This window comes from Macaca mulatta, chromosome 2 (assembly GCF_049350105.2).
Source record: "Macaca mulatta isolate MMU2019108-1 chromosome 2, T2T-MMU8v2.0, whole genome shotgun sequence".
NCBI classification, from domain to species: domain Eukaryota; kingdom Metazoa; phylum Chordata; class Mammalia; order Primates; family Cercopithecidae; genus Macaca; species Macaca mulatta.
In genome coordinates this window covers 130,072,799-130,085,137 of record NC_133407.1, presented here as the reverse complement: position 1 = coordinate 130,085,137, position 12,339 = coordinate 130,072,799, and the positions used below count along the sequence as shown (strand labels likewise).

The window sequence follows — 12,339 nt, the reverse complement described above, 5'->3', positions numbered from 1 at the left end:
ACCCTTTTAAAGTGTGTAGCTCAGTGTTTTTAGTATATTTACAAAGTTGTGCAACCATCATCACTATCTAATTCCACAACGAGCATTCATCACCCCAGAAAGAATCCCAGTAGCATTAGAAGTCACTCCCCATGCTCTCCTCTTCCTAGCCCCTGGCAACTAATCTACTTTCTGTAACAAGATAATTTTTAAAACAGAGAAAAAGCAAGCCTGCAAGGTGATGAGGTAAAAGTTCTTCACAAGTAATAAGAGTAGTTCAAACGTATTCTTTCCCCATTTTAAAATCCAGGGATGGTGAGGCCATCAGATCAGAAGATTGGCTGCCACTGAAAAGAAAGTTTGTTATTCACAGTTCCCAAGAGGAGGGGCAGGGTATGTCATGCAGGGCCGGGTCAAGAAGCACCAGGGACAATCAGGAGGGAGAAGGAGGGAAGAAAATGCATGGGCCAGAGCCTTTATTATGGTTTTTACAGGAAGAAATGGGCAAGGCAGGTTAGTCAGATTTAGAACTGAATAGTTTGAATAATTTCAGTGAGCTCAAGACGATAGGAGGTGGTCCCTAATTGTCCTGTACCTGGCCCAGTGTGATTTAGGGCAGGAGGCTACTGTCCCAAACTGCAGGAGCGTAATGAAAGAAGGTGGGTGGGAGGTATGGACACGGGATTGGTTGGTTTGCATATCAAAGGCATGCTCTAAAGCAGTTGTTTGCTATCTCTAGGAATTAGCTAATCTTCAGAGAAGCAGTCCCTTCCTGGAATGGAAAGGTCTCCAGATATCAAAGCACCATAAAATGTGCAAAATAAAAAACATGATTAATACGCACCAGCCAACATCATCAGCCGGGATATATATCTCAGGAAATCAGACCAGTGTCTAATACAGAATGTTTTCATCTGTTTTTGCTTCTTCTTTCTAAACTTAAATATGTTTAGCTTCATTTTGAGCAATAAGATCCATGAAATCACAGGGCTGATAGACTTAGTACATTTTCCTTTTTTTTAAATTGAGACAGAGTCTCACTCTGTCGCCCAGGCTGGAGTGCAGTGGCACGATTTTGATTCACTGCAACCTCCGCCTCCTGAGTTCAAGCAATTCTCATGCCTCAGTCTCCCAGATAGGTGGGATTACAGGTGCGGCACCACCACACCAGGCTAATTTTTAGTATTTTTAGTAGAGACAGGATTTCGCCATATTGGTCAGGCTGGTCTCAAACTTCTGGACTCAAGTGATCTACCCACCTTGGCCTCCCAAAGTGCTGGGATTACAGGCATTGAGGCACCACGCCCGGCTACCTCATATATTTTCTAAGTGCATATTAAAGTAAGTACATAGCAAAATTACCTAAATAGTGTCACACAGCACCCATGTTTTGCATGTCCCAGAATGGGATGCATGTCCCAGAATGGGATGCATAGTTCAACTTCTTCATTTTATGGAAGAGAAATTTAAAACCAGAAAGGGCAAGTGACTTGCTCAGGGTCACGTAACTATTTCTGGCAAAAGACGGATTAGAATCCATTACCCGTTCCAAGTTCTCGCCTCCTGCTCCGCCATGGCTCCCAAAGGCAGCTCCAAACAGCAGTCCGAGGAGGACCTGCTCCTGCAGGATTTCAGCCGCAATCTCTCGGCCAAGTCCTCCGCGCTCTTCTTCGGGAACGCGTTCATCGTGTCCGCCATCCCCATCTGGTTATACTGGAGAATATGGCATATGGATCTTATTCAGTCTGCTGTTTTGTATAGTGTGATGACCCTAGTAAGCACATACTTGGTAGCCTTTGCATACAAGAATGTGAAATTTGTTCTCAAGCACAAAGTAGCGCAGAAGAGGGAGGATGCTGTTTCCAAAGAAGTGACTCGAAAACTTTCTGAAGCTGATAATAGAAAGATGTCTCGGAAGGAGAAAGATGAAAGAATCTTGTGGAAGAAGAATGAAGTTGCTGATTATGAAGCTACAACATTTTCCATCTTCTATAACAACACTCTGTTCCTGGTCGTGGTCATTTTTGCTTCCTTCTTCATATTGAAGAACTTCAACCCTACAGTGAACTACATCTTGTCCATAAGTGCTTCATCAGGACTCATCGCCCTCCTGTCTACTGGCTCCAAATAGACCATGTCAGCTTCACCCCCTGGCTTTGTGTCTATGGGTGGCCTGTGGTATATGGAAAAGTCGCAGGGTGGTCAGGGTGGGAGACACACAAGATGTTTTCATAGTCTAGAGCCTTTAAAAAACCCAGCAGAATGTAACTCAGTATTTGTTTATTGGCTGTTTTTGACAGATTGTTGAAATTAAATGAATTGAAAGGGGAAAAAAAAAAAAAAAGAATCCATTACCCTTGATTCCCCATTCCAATACATATTCTCCTCTGTTGCAATTCAAATTTCATTGGTGTTAACAAAAAGCAAGGCAACCACTTTGAGTCACTCTTACCAGGGACCTGCTGTGCTACTCTAATAATTTCATGGTCCAGTCATCTGTTCAGAACTAACAGTGTCATTTGCACAAAAACAAAAGCACCTCTTCTGGTTGTTTATCTGTGTTCTTCATTCTCTACTGCAAGTCACTATAGAGTAGGAAGGAAGGTCTTCTAACTGGATTTCAGATTTCCAGTAACTGATGCATCCCTTGCTCTGAGAACTGGGCCAGGAAAACAGAAGTATAATCCTGTTCTCAACAAAAGTCTAGTTCAATTCATACATGAAAAAGATCAGCATCTAGGCTGGGTGCGGTGACTCATGCCTGGAATCCCAGCACTTTGAGAGGCCAAGGCAGCTGGATCACTTGAGGCCAGGGGTTCGGGACCACCTCACCAACATGGCGGAACCCCGTCTCTACTAAAAATACTAAAAAAAAACTTAACCGGCTGTGGTGGTGCCGTGCTTGTAATCCCAGCTACCTGGGAGGCTGAGGCACAAGAATCGCTTGAACCCAGGAGGCGGAGGCTGCAGTGAGCCGGATCGCATCACTGCACTCTAGCCTGGGGAACAGAGCAAGACTGTCTCTCAAAAAAAAAAAAAAAAAAAAAAAAAAAAAAAAAAGTTAGCATCTAAAGGAAATGCCATGAAAGCCACACTATAGAAGATTTCAAAAAGTACATAAGAGTATAGATACAGGACTTGAAATTTTATGCATAAATGCCCATATATTTTACAAAGCAGGCAAGGAACTTCATTAATATAATGCATGACAAGAAAGCAATCCAGTCCACTTGGCAGGCTTTTCCTTGAGGTATCTGTGGTCTTAATAATGGTGAGAGCTGACAGTGAGTCTTCACTTCCCACCAGGCATCTGTCTAGGCCCTCAGTACATGAAGAAGGCACTATGATTCTCTTCACTTTACAGAAAAGGCTACTGATGTGAAGAGAGATAAAGTAACTTGCCTAATATCATACTCATAGTTAGTGGCAGAACTGGGATTGATACACTGGGATGTCTGACCCCCAGAGCCCAGGTCTTAGCCACACCATGTAAAGGACTCCTTTCCCCACACTGTGTCATCCCTTTTTCAAGAAATCCATGTGCTTTGTGTCTGGGCGCCTAACTCGAATTGAACTGCCTTGAAAATATTGAAATACTAAGATTTAGAACTATTCCTGGCACAGATGCTCAACATGAAACAGCTCCAGGGCCACTAAATAGACTGCAGCTCAGGCAGGCCTGCTGTCGATATTGATCGGTTTCCTTGCTACCCTGTTTTAGTTCTTTCTTATTCAATAGGAAGTTTATTAGGAATTACTAGAAGGCCCTTGGCTCTAGCTCCCTCCACAAATTCAGAATGAAGTTTTGTGTGTCATTTCCTAATGATATAACTACAAGTCTAATACTATTGCTATATTAAGGGTTTGTTCAGTTTGGTTGGGGGTGGAGACTCGGGGGAGGAACTTTTTTTTTTTTCTTTTAATGATTTAGAAAATGGTTTTTTCCCCCTTCACCTTCTTTCTCCCTTCGAGCTGCAAGTGTTTCCCCCTCAATTAATTCAGGCCACTCTTCAATTCCTAAAACTATTCCATTTCAGCGCTAGGAAGAGTATTACCAATGTCTAGCCCAGTGTTCACATCTACTATTAGTATTGTGATATTAATAGTAAAGCTTCATTGCTTATATTTATGATATATAATGTTTTGTTGTTGTTGAGGTTTTTTTGTTTGCTTTGTTTGAGACAGGGTCTCACTCTGTCACCAGGGTGGAGTGCAGTGGCACAATCATGGCTCACTGCTGCCTCACCCTCCTGGGCTCAAGCCATCCTCCCATCTTAGCCTTCTAAGTAGCTGGGACTACAGGCGTGTGCTACCACACACTCGGCTAATTTTTTTTTCTTTTTTTTTAAGAGATGAGGTCTCCTTATGTTACCCAAGCTGGTCTCAAACTCCTGAGTTCAAATGATCCTCCCGCCTCAGACTCTCAACATGCTAGGATAACAGGTGTGAGCCACCATGCCCAGCCTATGATAGATTTCTTGTTGTGCATTATATTAATGTAATTCTGTGTCACTTTTATAAAATATTATGATACATATACATAAATGTCCAGACCCTGTAACTAAGCTCAATAAATTAAATATAAAGTTATCCCTATTAGACATCACTTATCACTTATATTCTGAGGTGATTTTTTTTTTTTTTTTTTTGAGACAGAGTCTCACTCTGTTGCCCAGGCTGGAGTGCAGTGGCACATTCACAGCTCACTGCATCCTTGACCTCCTGGGTTCAAGTGATCCTCTCACCTCAGTCTTCTGAGTAGCTGGGGCTATGGTGCATGCCACTGCACCCAGCTCAAATGAGGATACTTTTTTCCTTTTTTTCTTTCTTTTTTTTGAGACAGGGTCTTACTCTGTTACCAAGGCTGGAGTGCAGTGGCACATTCATGGCTCACTGCATCCTTGACCTCCTGGGCTCAAGTGATCCTCCTACCTCAGCCTCCTGAGTAGCTGGGACTATAGGCACATGCTATCATGCCCGGGTATTTTGTTTGTTTTTGGTGGAGACAAGGTCTCCCTATGTTGCTCAAGCTGGCTTGGACTCCCGAGCTCAAGCTATCCACCCATCCCAGCTTCCCAAAGTGCTGAGATTACAGGTGTGAGCCATTGCACCGGCCTGATTTTTTGAAGGGGAGAGGAAATAATGTTATCTCTAGAGTGCTGGAAATTTCCCCAAACCTAGACTATGCCCGTCAGTGAGTAGAAGATGGGAACATTCTCTATCAAGCATGTCATGGTGAGAAAAAGTAAAGTTTGGAGCTGTTTTTGCTCAACCTCCTCATTGAACAGACGACGAAACTGAAGCTTAGCGAGCTTAAGTAAGTTAATCAAGGTCACCTGGCTGAATCAAGAACACGCAGGGCCAAAAAGTCAATATTCCTATGTAGCATGAAAATAGAACCATAGCCCAGAAAGAGCTGCAGCTCAAGAGAGGCCAGTCAGCTCCTGGTTTCTACTGCGGTGGAGTCCAATAAATGTCATTAGCTAATTGAGGTCTGTATTTGTTTCCTGTTGCCTTAACAAATTACCACAGATGTAGTGGCTGAACAACACATATTTATTCTCCTACAGTTCTGGCGTTCGGATGTTGGACATGGATCTCACTGGGCTACAAAAAGGTATTGGTGGGGCTATGTTCTTTCTGGAGGTTCTGGGAGAGGAGCCTTTGCTCATTTGGGTTGTTGGCAAACTTCAGTTCTTCATGGTTGTAAAACTGAGGTCCTAGTTTTGTTTCGATTTTTTTCCCCCCCTGGCTGTAAACTGAGAGCCCTTGCCAGCTTCTAGGGACGATTGCGTTCCTTGGCCTTTAGCCCCATCTTCTATCTTCAAAGCCAGGAATGGTAGATCAAGTCCTTGTCATTCTGCATCTCTCCCACCTTTCTTCCACAGCCCTAGCTTCCTCTGAAAGCTTCCAAGTTTTCTCCCTTTTAAGGACACGTGATTAAATTGGGCCCCTCTGGGTAATTCAGGATAAACTTCTGATCTCAATAGTCTTAACCTTGATCACATCTGCAAAGTCACTTTTGCCATGACATGCCCATGGGTTCCAGGGACTAGGACATGGGCATCTCTAGGGGTCACTATTTTGCATGCCAACCCAGTCCCTCCAGGACTCTGCCTCTACCCCAAAGAGGAAACAGGTTGGGCCCCCAGCTCTCCAACTAGCTACTCAGCTGTCATAACTGGCCTCCTTCCTTCCTTAATTCCCCCTTTCAATGGAAGTGTATTAACTTCCTCCAAAACACAAGATTAACAATATCACTTCTCCCTTCAAAATACGGGGTGGCTCTTCCTTATCCACATAATTGAATGTAACTCCTCACCCTGGCCTTCAACGTTTTTGGGCCTTTGATGATACTTTCAGCCTTCCTTTCACTCAAATCATCACAATTCACTCTTTCAAACTATTTTCTTTTGTCAAAATGAACCACTTGTAACCGTGTGACCAGCTCAAACCAATTAACATTGCTTAAGCTGTTACAGATGGCACAGAGCCAAAATTGCAAGTCATGTCACCCAGGCACATGCAATGAAAACTAATTGTTAACACCACCAGCCTGGCAGATCAGCTGCATTGGCATCACCTGGGACTACTTAGCAATGCCTTAAAAGCTTGATCTCCCCACCCCCACCCCACCCCATATAGAGGAGACACACTTAAGCATTGCCTCCTGTCTCCTTGCTCGTCAACTCTCAATAAAGCTTTTTCTTATCGCAAAAGTCAGTGCCGTAAGTATTGGCTTCTGTGTGCATCACCCAGTGAGCCATAAGTATTGGCTTCTGTGTGCATCACCCCATGAGTCAAGGGCTCAGTAACACTCCAAATGCATCAGACACTTTCTCACCTCTGTATTTTTGTCAGCATTATTTTCTCTGCCTGGAGCACCCTTATCCCTTCCTCTCTGCATTTCCAAATCCTAAAGTTTTCCACACTCAACTCAAATGTCACCACTGCTTTGAAACCTTTCCTGTTTTCTCCCACCACCTTAAAGGCTAGAAATACATTTTTCTTCTAATTTCGCAGGGCCCTCATCTGTCCATTTTTATCGACACTAAGCACAGTTGGTTATCTGTTAGAACAAATTACACCAACATGTAGTGGCTTAAAACTGTAACTAATCATTTCTATATTTCATGATTCTGAGTTAAAACTTAGGTCAGGACAAATCAGGGCTGGCTTATCATTGCTCCATGATTTCTAGAGCCTCAGCTGAATGGACATGGGCATCCCTCTTGTCCATTCTTTTTCCAGAGCTTCTTCACATGCTTAGCATGTACTTCCGCATAGCATGGTATCCTCAAGGTAGTGGGCATTTGTACATGGTAGCTCCAGGCTCCAATAGACCAAAATGGAAGCTGCCAATCCCTTTAAAGGCAGCCTGGAGCTGACATAGCATCATTTCTGCCTTACTTTACTTCCCAAAGCAGTCACATGACAGCTTTCAAGGGAAGGAGAAGTGGACCCTCACCATTCTACAGGAAGGGTATCAAATAATTTGAGGACATCTCTTAAAGAATAGAAATCATTGTCTAGGTACTTAGATGTATACCTGATCTTTTCTCCAAGGCTGTGAGTTCTCCAAGGTGTATGGTTTATTTTGTAGCTCCCATATTGCCTAATGCAGTGCTTTGCCTGTAACAGGTGTGCAGTAATTTTTGTCGCATTAATGAACAAATGTGTTTAATAGATTCTTCTAGCCAAAGGCAATCACACCTAATTTTAAATTCTGCAGAGTGGAAAAGAAATTGGGGGGCTAGAGGTCACTGGAGAGATTTTGAAAATAGATGACTATGTTCTTTGGAGGGCAGACTATAGGCATGATTCTACAGTCTTTATAATGTGAATTATGCGTAATCAATTTGGAGTTGTATTGAACCAATCTCTATAATTAGATTCCAATGAAGCACCTGCTTTCTGTCAAACTTCAGTTCATGAGTGGGCATATTACTCAGAAACCCTTTTCGCATCGATTTTCAATGCTGCTTAATAGTCTGTTTTGCTGAGTCAATCAAAATTTAAATCTGTAATAATAAAATAAAATACTTGCCATTAAGTTAGTTTTTATCAGCTCTCTGCTCTGAGGTTACATAATATCAGTTTTTTAGAAATTAAAACCCTTGTTTCAATATATAGTGTTCCTTCTGAAATGCCTTTAGCAGCAGCTTTTCCAATTTTAACCATCATTATATCAGGAAAAAATACTGCTTTTCTTTCTTGTAATAAGAACATTGAAAAGGTTTTGCAGAAATGAAAAATACACTTAACAATAGTAATACAATAATTATAATAAGACTATTAGTTTTATATAAAGAAAATGATTACAAGGTAATGTGAAGAGTGAAAAAGCATGAACTTGAAAAAAAAGGACTCCTAAATTCAAATCCTAGCTCTTCTACTTCTTAGAAAATTGCCTAATTACTCCGAGCTATTTTTTCCTCATCTGCAAAACAGAGCTACTAATATCTAACTCACAGGGTTGTTGAAATGATTAAAAGGACAGTGTACATTTCTAGCATGTTGGGAGTATTCAATAAGTGTTAGCTATTATCATTTGTATTGATTAATGGTTACTTACTAAGGATACTGTCCCTAAAGAAGGGGAGGAGGAGGAAGGAGAGAGGGAGGATAAGGGGGAAGAATACATAAAATTATGAAAGGCAGGTACAGAAGAGCCAGGAGGGGTAAGGGACATATGTGGAAATGCACTGGGGGCATTGGTGGGGATCAGTGACGTCTTCTCAAAGGATGTTGGCCCTGAAGCATTCGATGGAGAAATGGAATATATAAACAGGCAGTGGTGAGACCATACATGACAATAGAATCCTGAGCCACAGTCTTTGTAGCAACTGCCTTGGGAAGCCAAACCACAACCTCTGCAGCAGCCACTTCAGGAAACCAAACCACAATCTATGCAGTCAGGACTTGGTCAATGGCTGCCAAGGTCTCTATTTTTTTGCCCCTACTTCCAACTCAAGACCAACCAGAACTGGGTGCGGCGGCCTGTAATCCTAGCACTTTGAGAGGCCAAAGCGGGCAGATCACTTGAGGTTGGGAGTTTGAGAGCCAGCCTGACCAACATGGAGAAACTCTACTAAAAATACAAAATTAGCCGGGCATGGAGGCGCATGCTTGAATCCCAGCTACTCAGGAGGCTAGGGCAGGAGAATCACTTGAACCCAGGAGGCAGAGGCTGCGGTGAGCCAAGATCATGCCATTGCACTCCAACCTGGGCAACAAGAGCAAAAACTCTGTCTCAAAAAAAAAAAAAAAAAAAAAAAAACCGGAAAAAGTCAAATACGCTTTCAAACCAATCACATAAAATGCCCCACTTCTTGTGGGCATGACCCCAGCTGCCCCAGGCCTACAACCTCCAATCAGAGCACACTTGAAGTCTTCGATAAAGACACCCCTGGCAGTCTTTGAGTCTCTGCCAAATGCAAGCGATGGTAGCTGACTCCCTCGTGTATTCATTTCTCAGAGCTGCCCTAGGAAGTTACAAGTTTGGTGGCTTAAACAACAGAACTTTATTCTCTCACAGTTCTAGAGACTAGAAGTTTGAAGTCAAGGTGTTGGCAGGACTGTACTCTCTCTGAAGACTCTAGGGAACAATCTGTTCCTTGTCTTTCTCTTAACTTGTAGTGTTGCTGGCAATCAGCATTCCTTGGCTCGTAGATGCATTGCTCCAATACACACCCCATCATTACATGATGTTCTCCGTGTGGGCTTCTGTCTCTGGGTCCCATCCGTCTTATAAGGACACCAGTCACCATGGATTATTATGGGCCCAGCCTACTGCAGTATAATCTCATCTTCACTAATTATATCTGCAAAAACACTGATTCCAAAGAAGATCACATTTGGAGATTCTGGGAAGGACATGAATTTTGAGGGGACACTGTCCAGCCCAGTACACCTTGCTGTAACCAACTCCAAATGAACAGTTCTGTATTCCCACATGGTTTGTGAGGACAGTGGCAGACAGTTGGCAAGTCAAGGGGGCAGAATAGTGGGGAAATCATAGGCCATGCCACAGGGTAAGCTACTGCCATAATAAACACTCCCCACAATTCGGAGGCTTTGTGCACCAAGTCTACTCCTCACTCAGATCATAGTTCATTGATGAGGGTGGGGTGGAGGAGGAGTGGGATTTCCATGCAGTGGCTACTTAGGGATTCCTACTTCTCTTTCTCAAGATTCACTTCACGTCTACTCATAGTTCACCAGCCTGAACTCAGTGCGACCACACCTGCTCCAAGGGAGGCAGGGACATGTATCATAGCCAGGTGCCTGAGAAGAGGTCACATATCAGTGGTGGTCTGAAGCCAAATTGTGGAGAAGAGAAAGGCCCATCTCCTCTGTCCATGCTCCGCTGCCCTATAGGCAGATGCACCAGGCCCCCCAAACTGCAAGCTTCACAAAGGACTCCTCTGAGGACCACTCTCTAAACTATGCCAACCTCCTGGACCATCCTTTCCATGGTCCTTCTTTACAGTATGACATTGAGCAGTTTATAAAGGATGAAGGTATAATGTGTTAGTTCTCTGAAGGGTCACTTGTAATTTACCAAGAGATCTAGATTCGCTCCCCACCCCCCGCCACCGCCGATGAATGAATCTCTAATAGTAAAATCACAGCTCTCAGAAGCAGAGCATGTGAGGTAGTAGGGATGGGAGGGCCCTTCTAATCACAGAGAGTGATCTAATCACATCCTGTACCTAAGGGTTGATCAGCCCAGAAGGGCATCATCAGAGAAGGTGCTTAGTGGCCAGGTGTATAAATTTTAAACAGGCTCCAAACTGTTTTTCAGCTTATCTGCTTACCAGCTGTGTGAACCGGCACACGCTTCTTTTAACATCTCTGATGCTTGGTTGCCTCATCCATGAAACAGGGCAATAATAGAACCCACTTCACTGGTTGCCTCTGAGAATTAAATTAGATAAGACACAAATTATGCACCCAATGAGTGGTAAACATTGGTAGCCGGTAAGACCAGCTTACTTGGTATTTTTTCAGTGATAATGGAAAAACTTGAATTTTAAAATCCCACCTTCTCAGTTTCTTAGTATCTAAATATGTTGTCCAACACACACATCCTCCTGATCAATCGGGAGCCCCGCATGGGGAGACCCTCCTGTCTATTCTTTGTGCTCCCCTCCACTGTGCCCCCCGCCCGCCCGCCTGTCACTTTGTATGGAGTGAGTGTGGATCAAAGCTCAATTAAAACTCCGGGTGCTGGGGAACAAGAACGTGATCCTTGAGTCATTTTAATGACTTAAAATTAATGTAATAAGAGAAACATTGTTAATGCATTAAGGAAAACAGGGCTGTCTGCTGGAGAAACAAGCAGATCTTCACTTTGGAATCCTACACTTAGACATTGCTGCTTTCGCCTTAATTCTCAAGGCACCCTTTGGGACTTTGTTGGCTGAAATAGATTTACAGAGGACACAGCATTCATCATCAGGCCTCAGGTGACAGGCCTCTTAGGCGGCACCATTGCTGTCATTTTTTTGTTTTTAAACAAAACTCCCTTCAGCCTAAGAGTTCATGTAGTAAAGTCCACATGGGACTAACACCACCTGGGACCCAGTGGACATTTAGGGAGTCAGTCATGTGTCAGAGCTGCACTCCCTGAAATGCTGAGATCCACTCCCATTCCACATGCCATCTGCAATTGGGATGAAGCCCCTGATATGGTTTGGCTGTGTCCCCACCCAAATCTCATCTTGAATTATAGTTGCCATAATCCCCACGTGTCGTGGAGGGATCGGGTAGAGATGATTGAATCATGGGGGTGGGTTTTTCCCATGCTGTTCTTGTGATAGTGAATAAGTCTCATGAGATCTGATGGTTTCATAAAGTGCAGATTTCAGTGATAATGGAAAAACTGCACACGCTCTCTTGCCTGCCGCTATGTAAGACGTGCCTTTGGTCCTCCTTCACCTCCTGCCATGACTGTGAGGCCTCCCCAGCCATGTGGAACTGTGAGTCCATTAAACCTCTTTCCTTTATAAATTACCTAGTCCCAGGTATTTCTTCATAGCAATATGAAAAGAGACCAATACAGTCCCCTCTTAAAAGTCCTCGGTGGGAATGAAACAGAGAGTTGCTCTTTTCAGTATGGTTTAAGGAAAACTTCCATCAGGTGGATGAACATCATAGGGTTTGTCGCATCTGTGCTGCTTGGCTGACCCTGGGGGCTTGGGAGAAGCTGCTTCTGTCATCGTGGGACCCCCATTGCTCCTGCTCACAACAGTTTTAACAGCCCACCAAGTTTGTTCTCTCATGTACATGCTACTGCCAGTGTATAAGGAAACTGTTTTCTTCATACTCTGACTAGGCACAATTTAACAACTGTTT

At 43.5% G+C, this 12,339-nt stretch overlaps 1 pseudogene across 1 annotated transcript; it reads left to right on the top strand.

Moving 5' to 3' along the window:
• The first annotated feature begins 1,529 nt into the window (after nucleotides 1-1,529).
• On the top strand, nucleotides 1,530-2,323 carry LOC106996872 (translocon-associated protein subunit gamma pseudogene; annotated as a pseudogene). Its single transcript, XR_001442959.3, has one exon. The product of XR_001442959.3 is annotated as a translocon-associated protein subunit gamma pseudogene (transcript).
• Nucleotides 2,324-12,339: the final 10,016 nt, after the last annotated feature.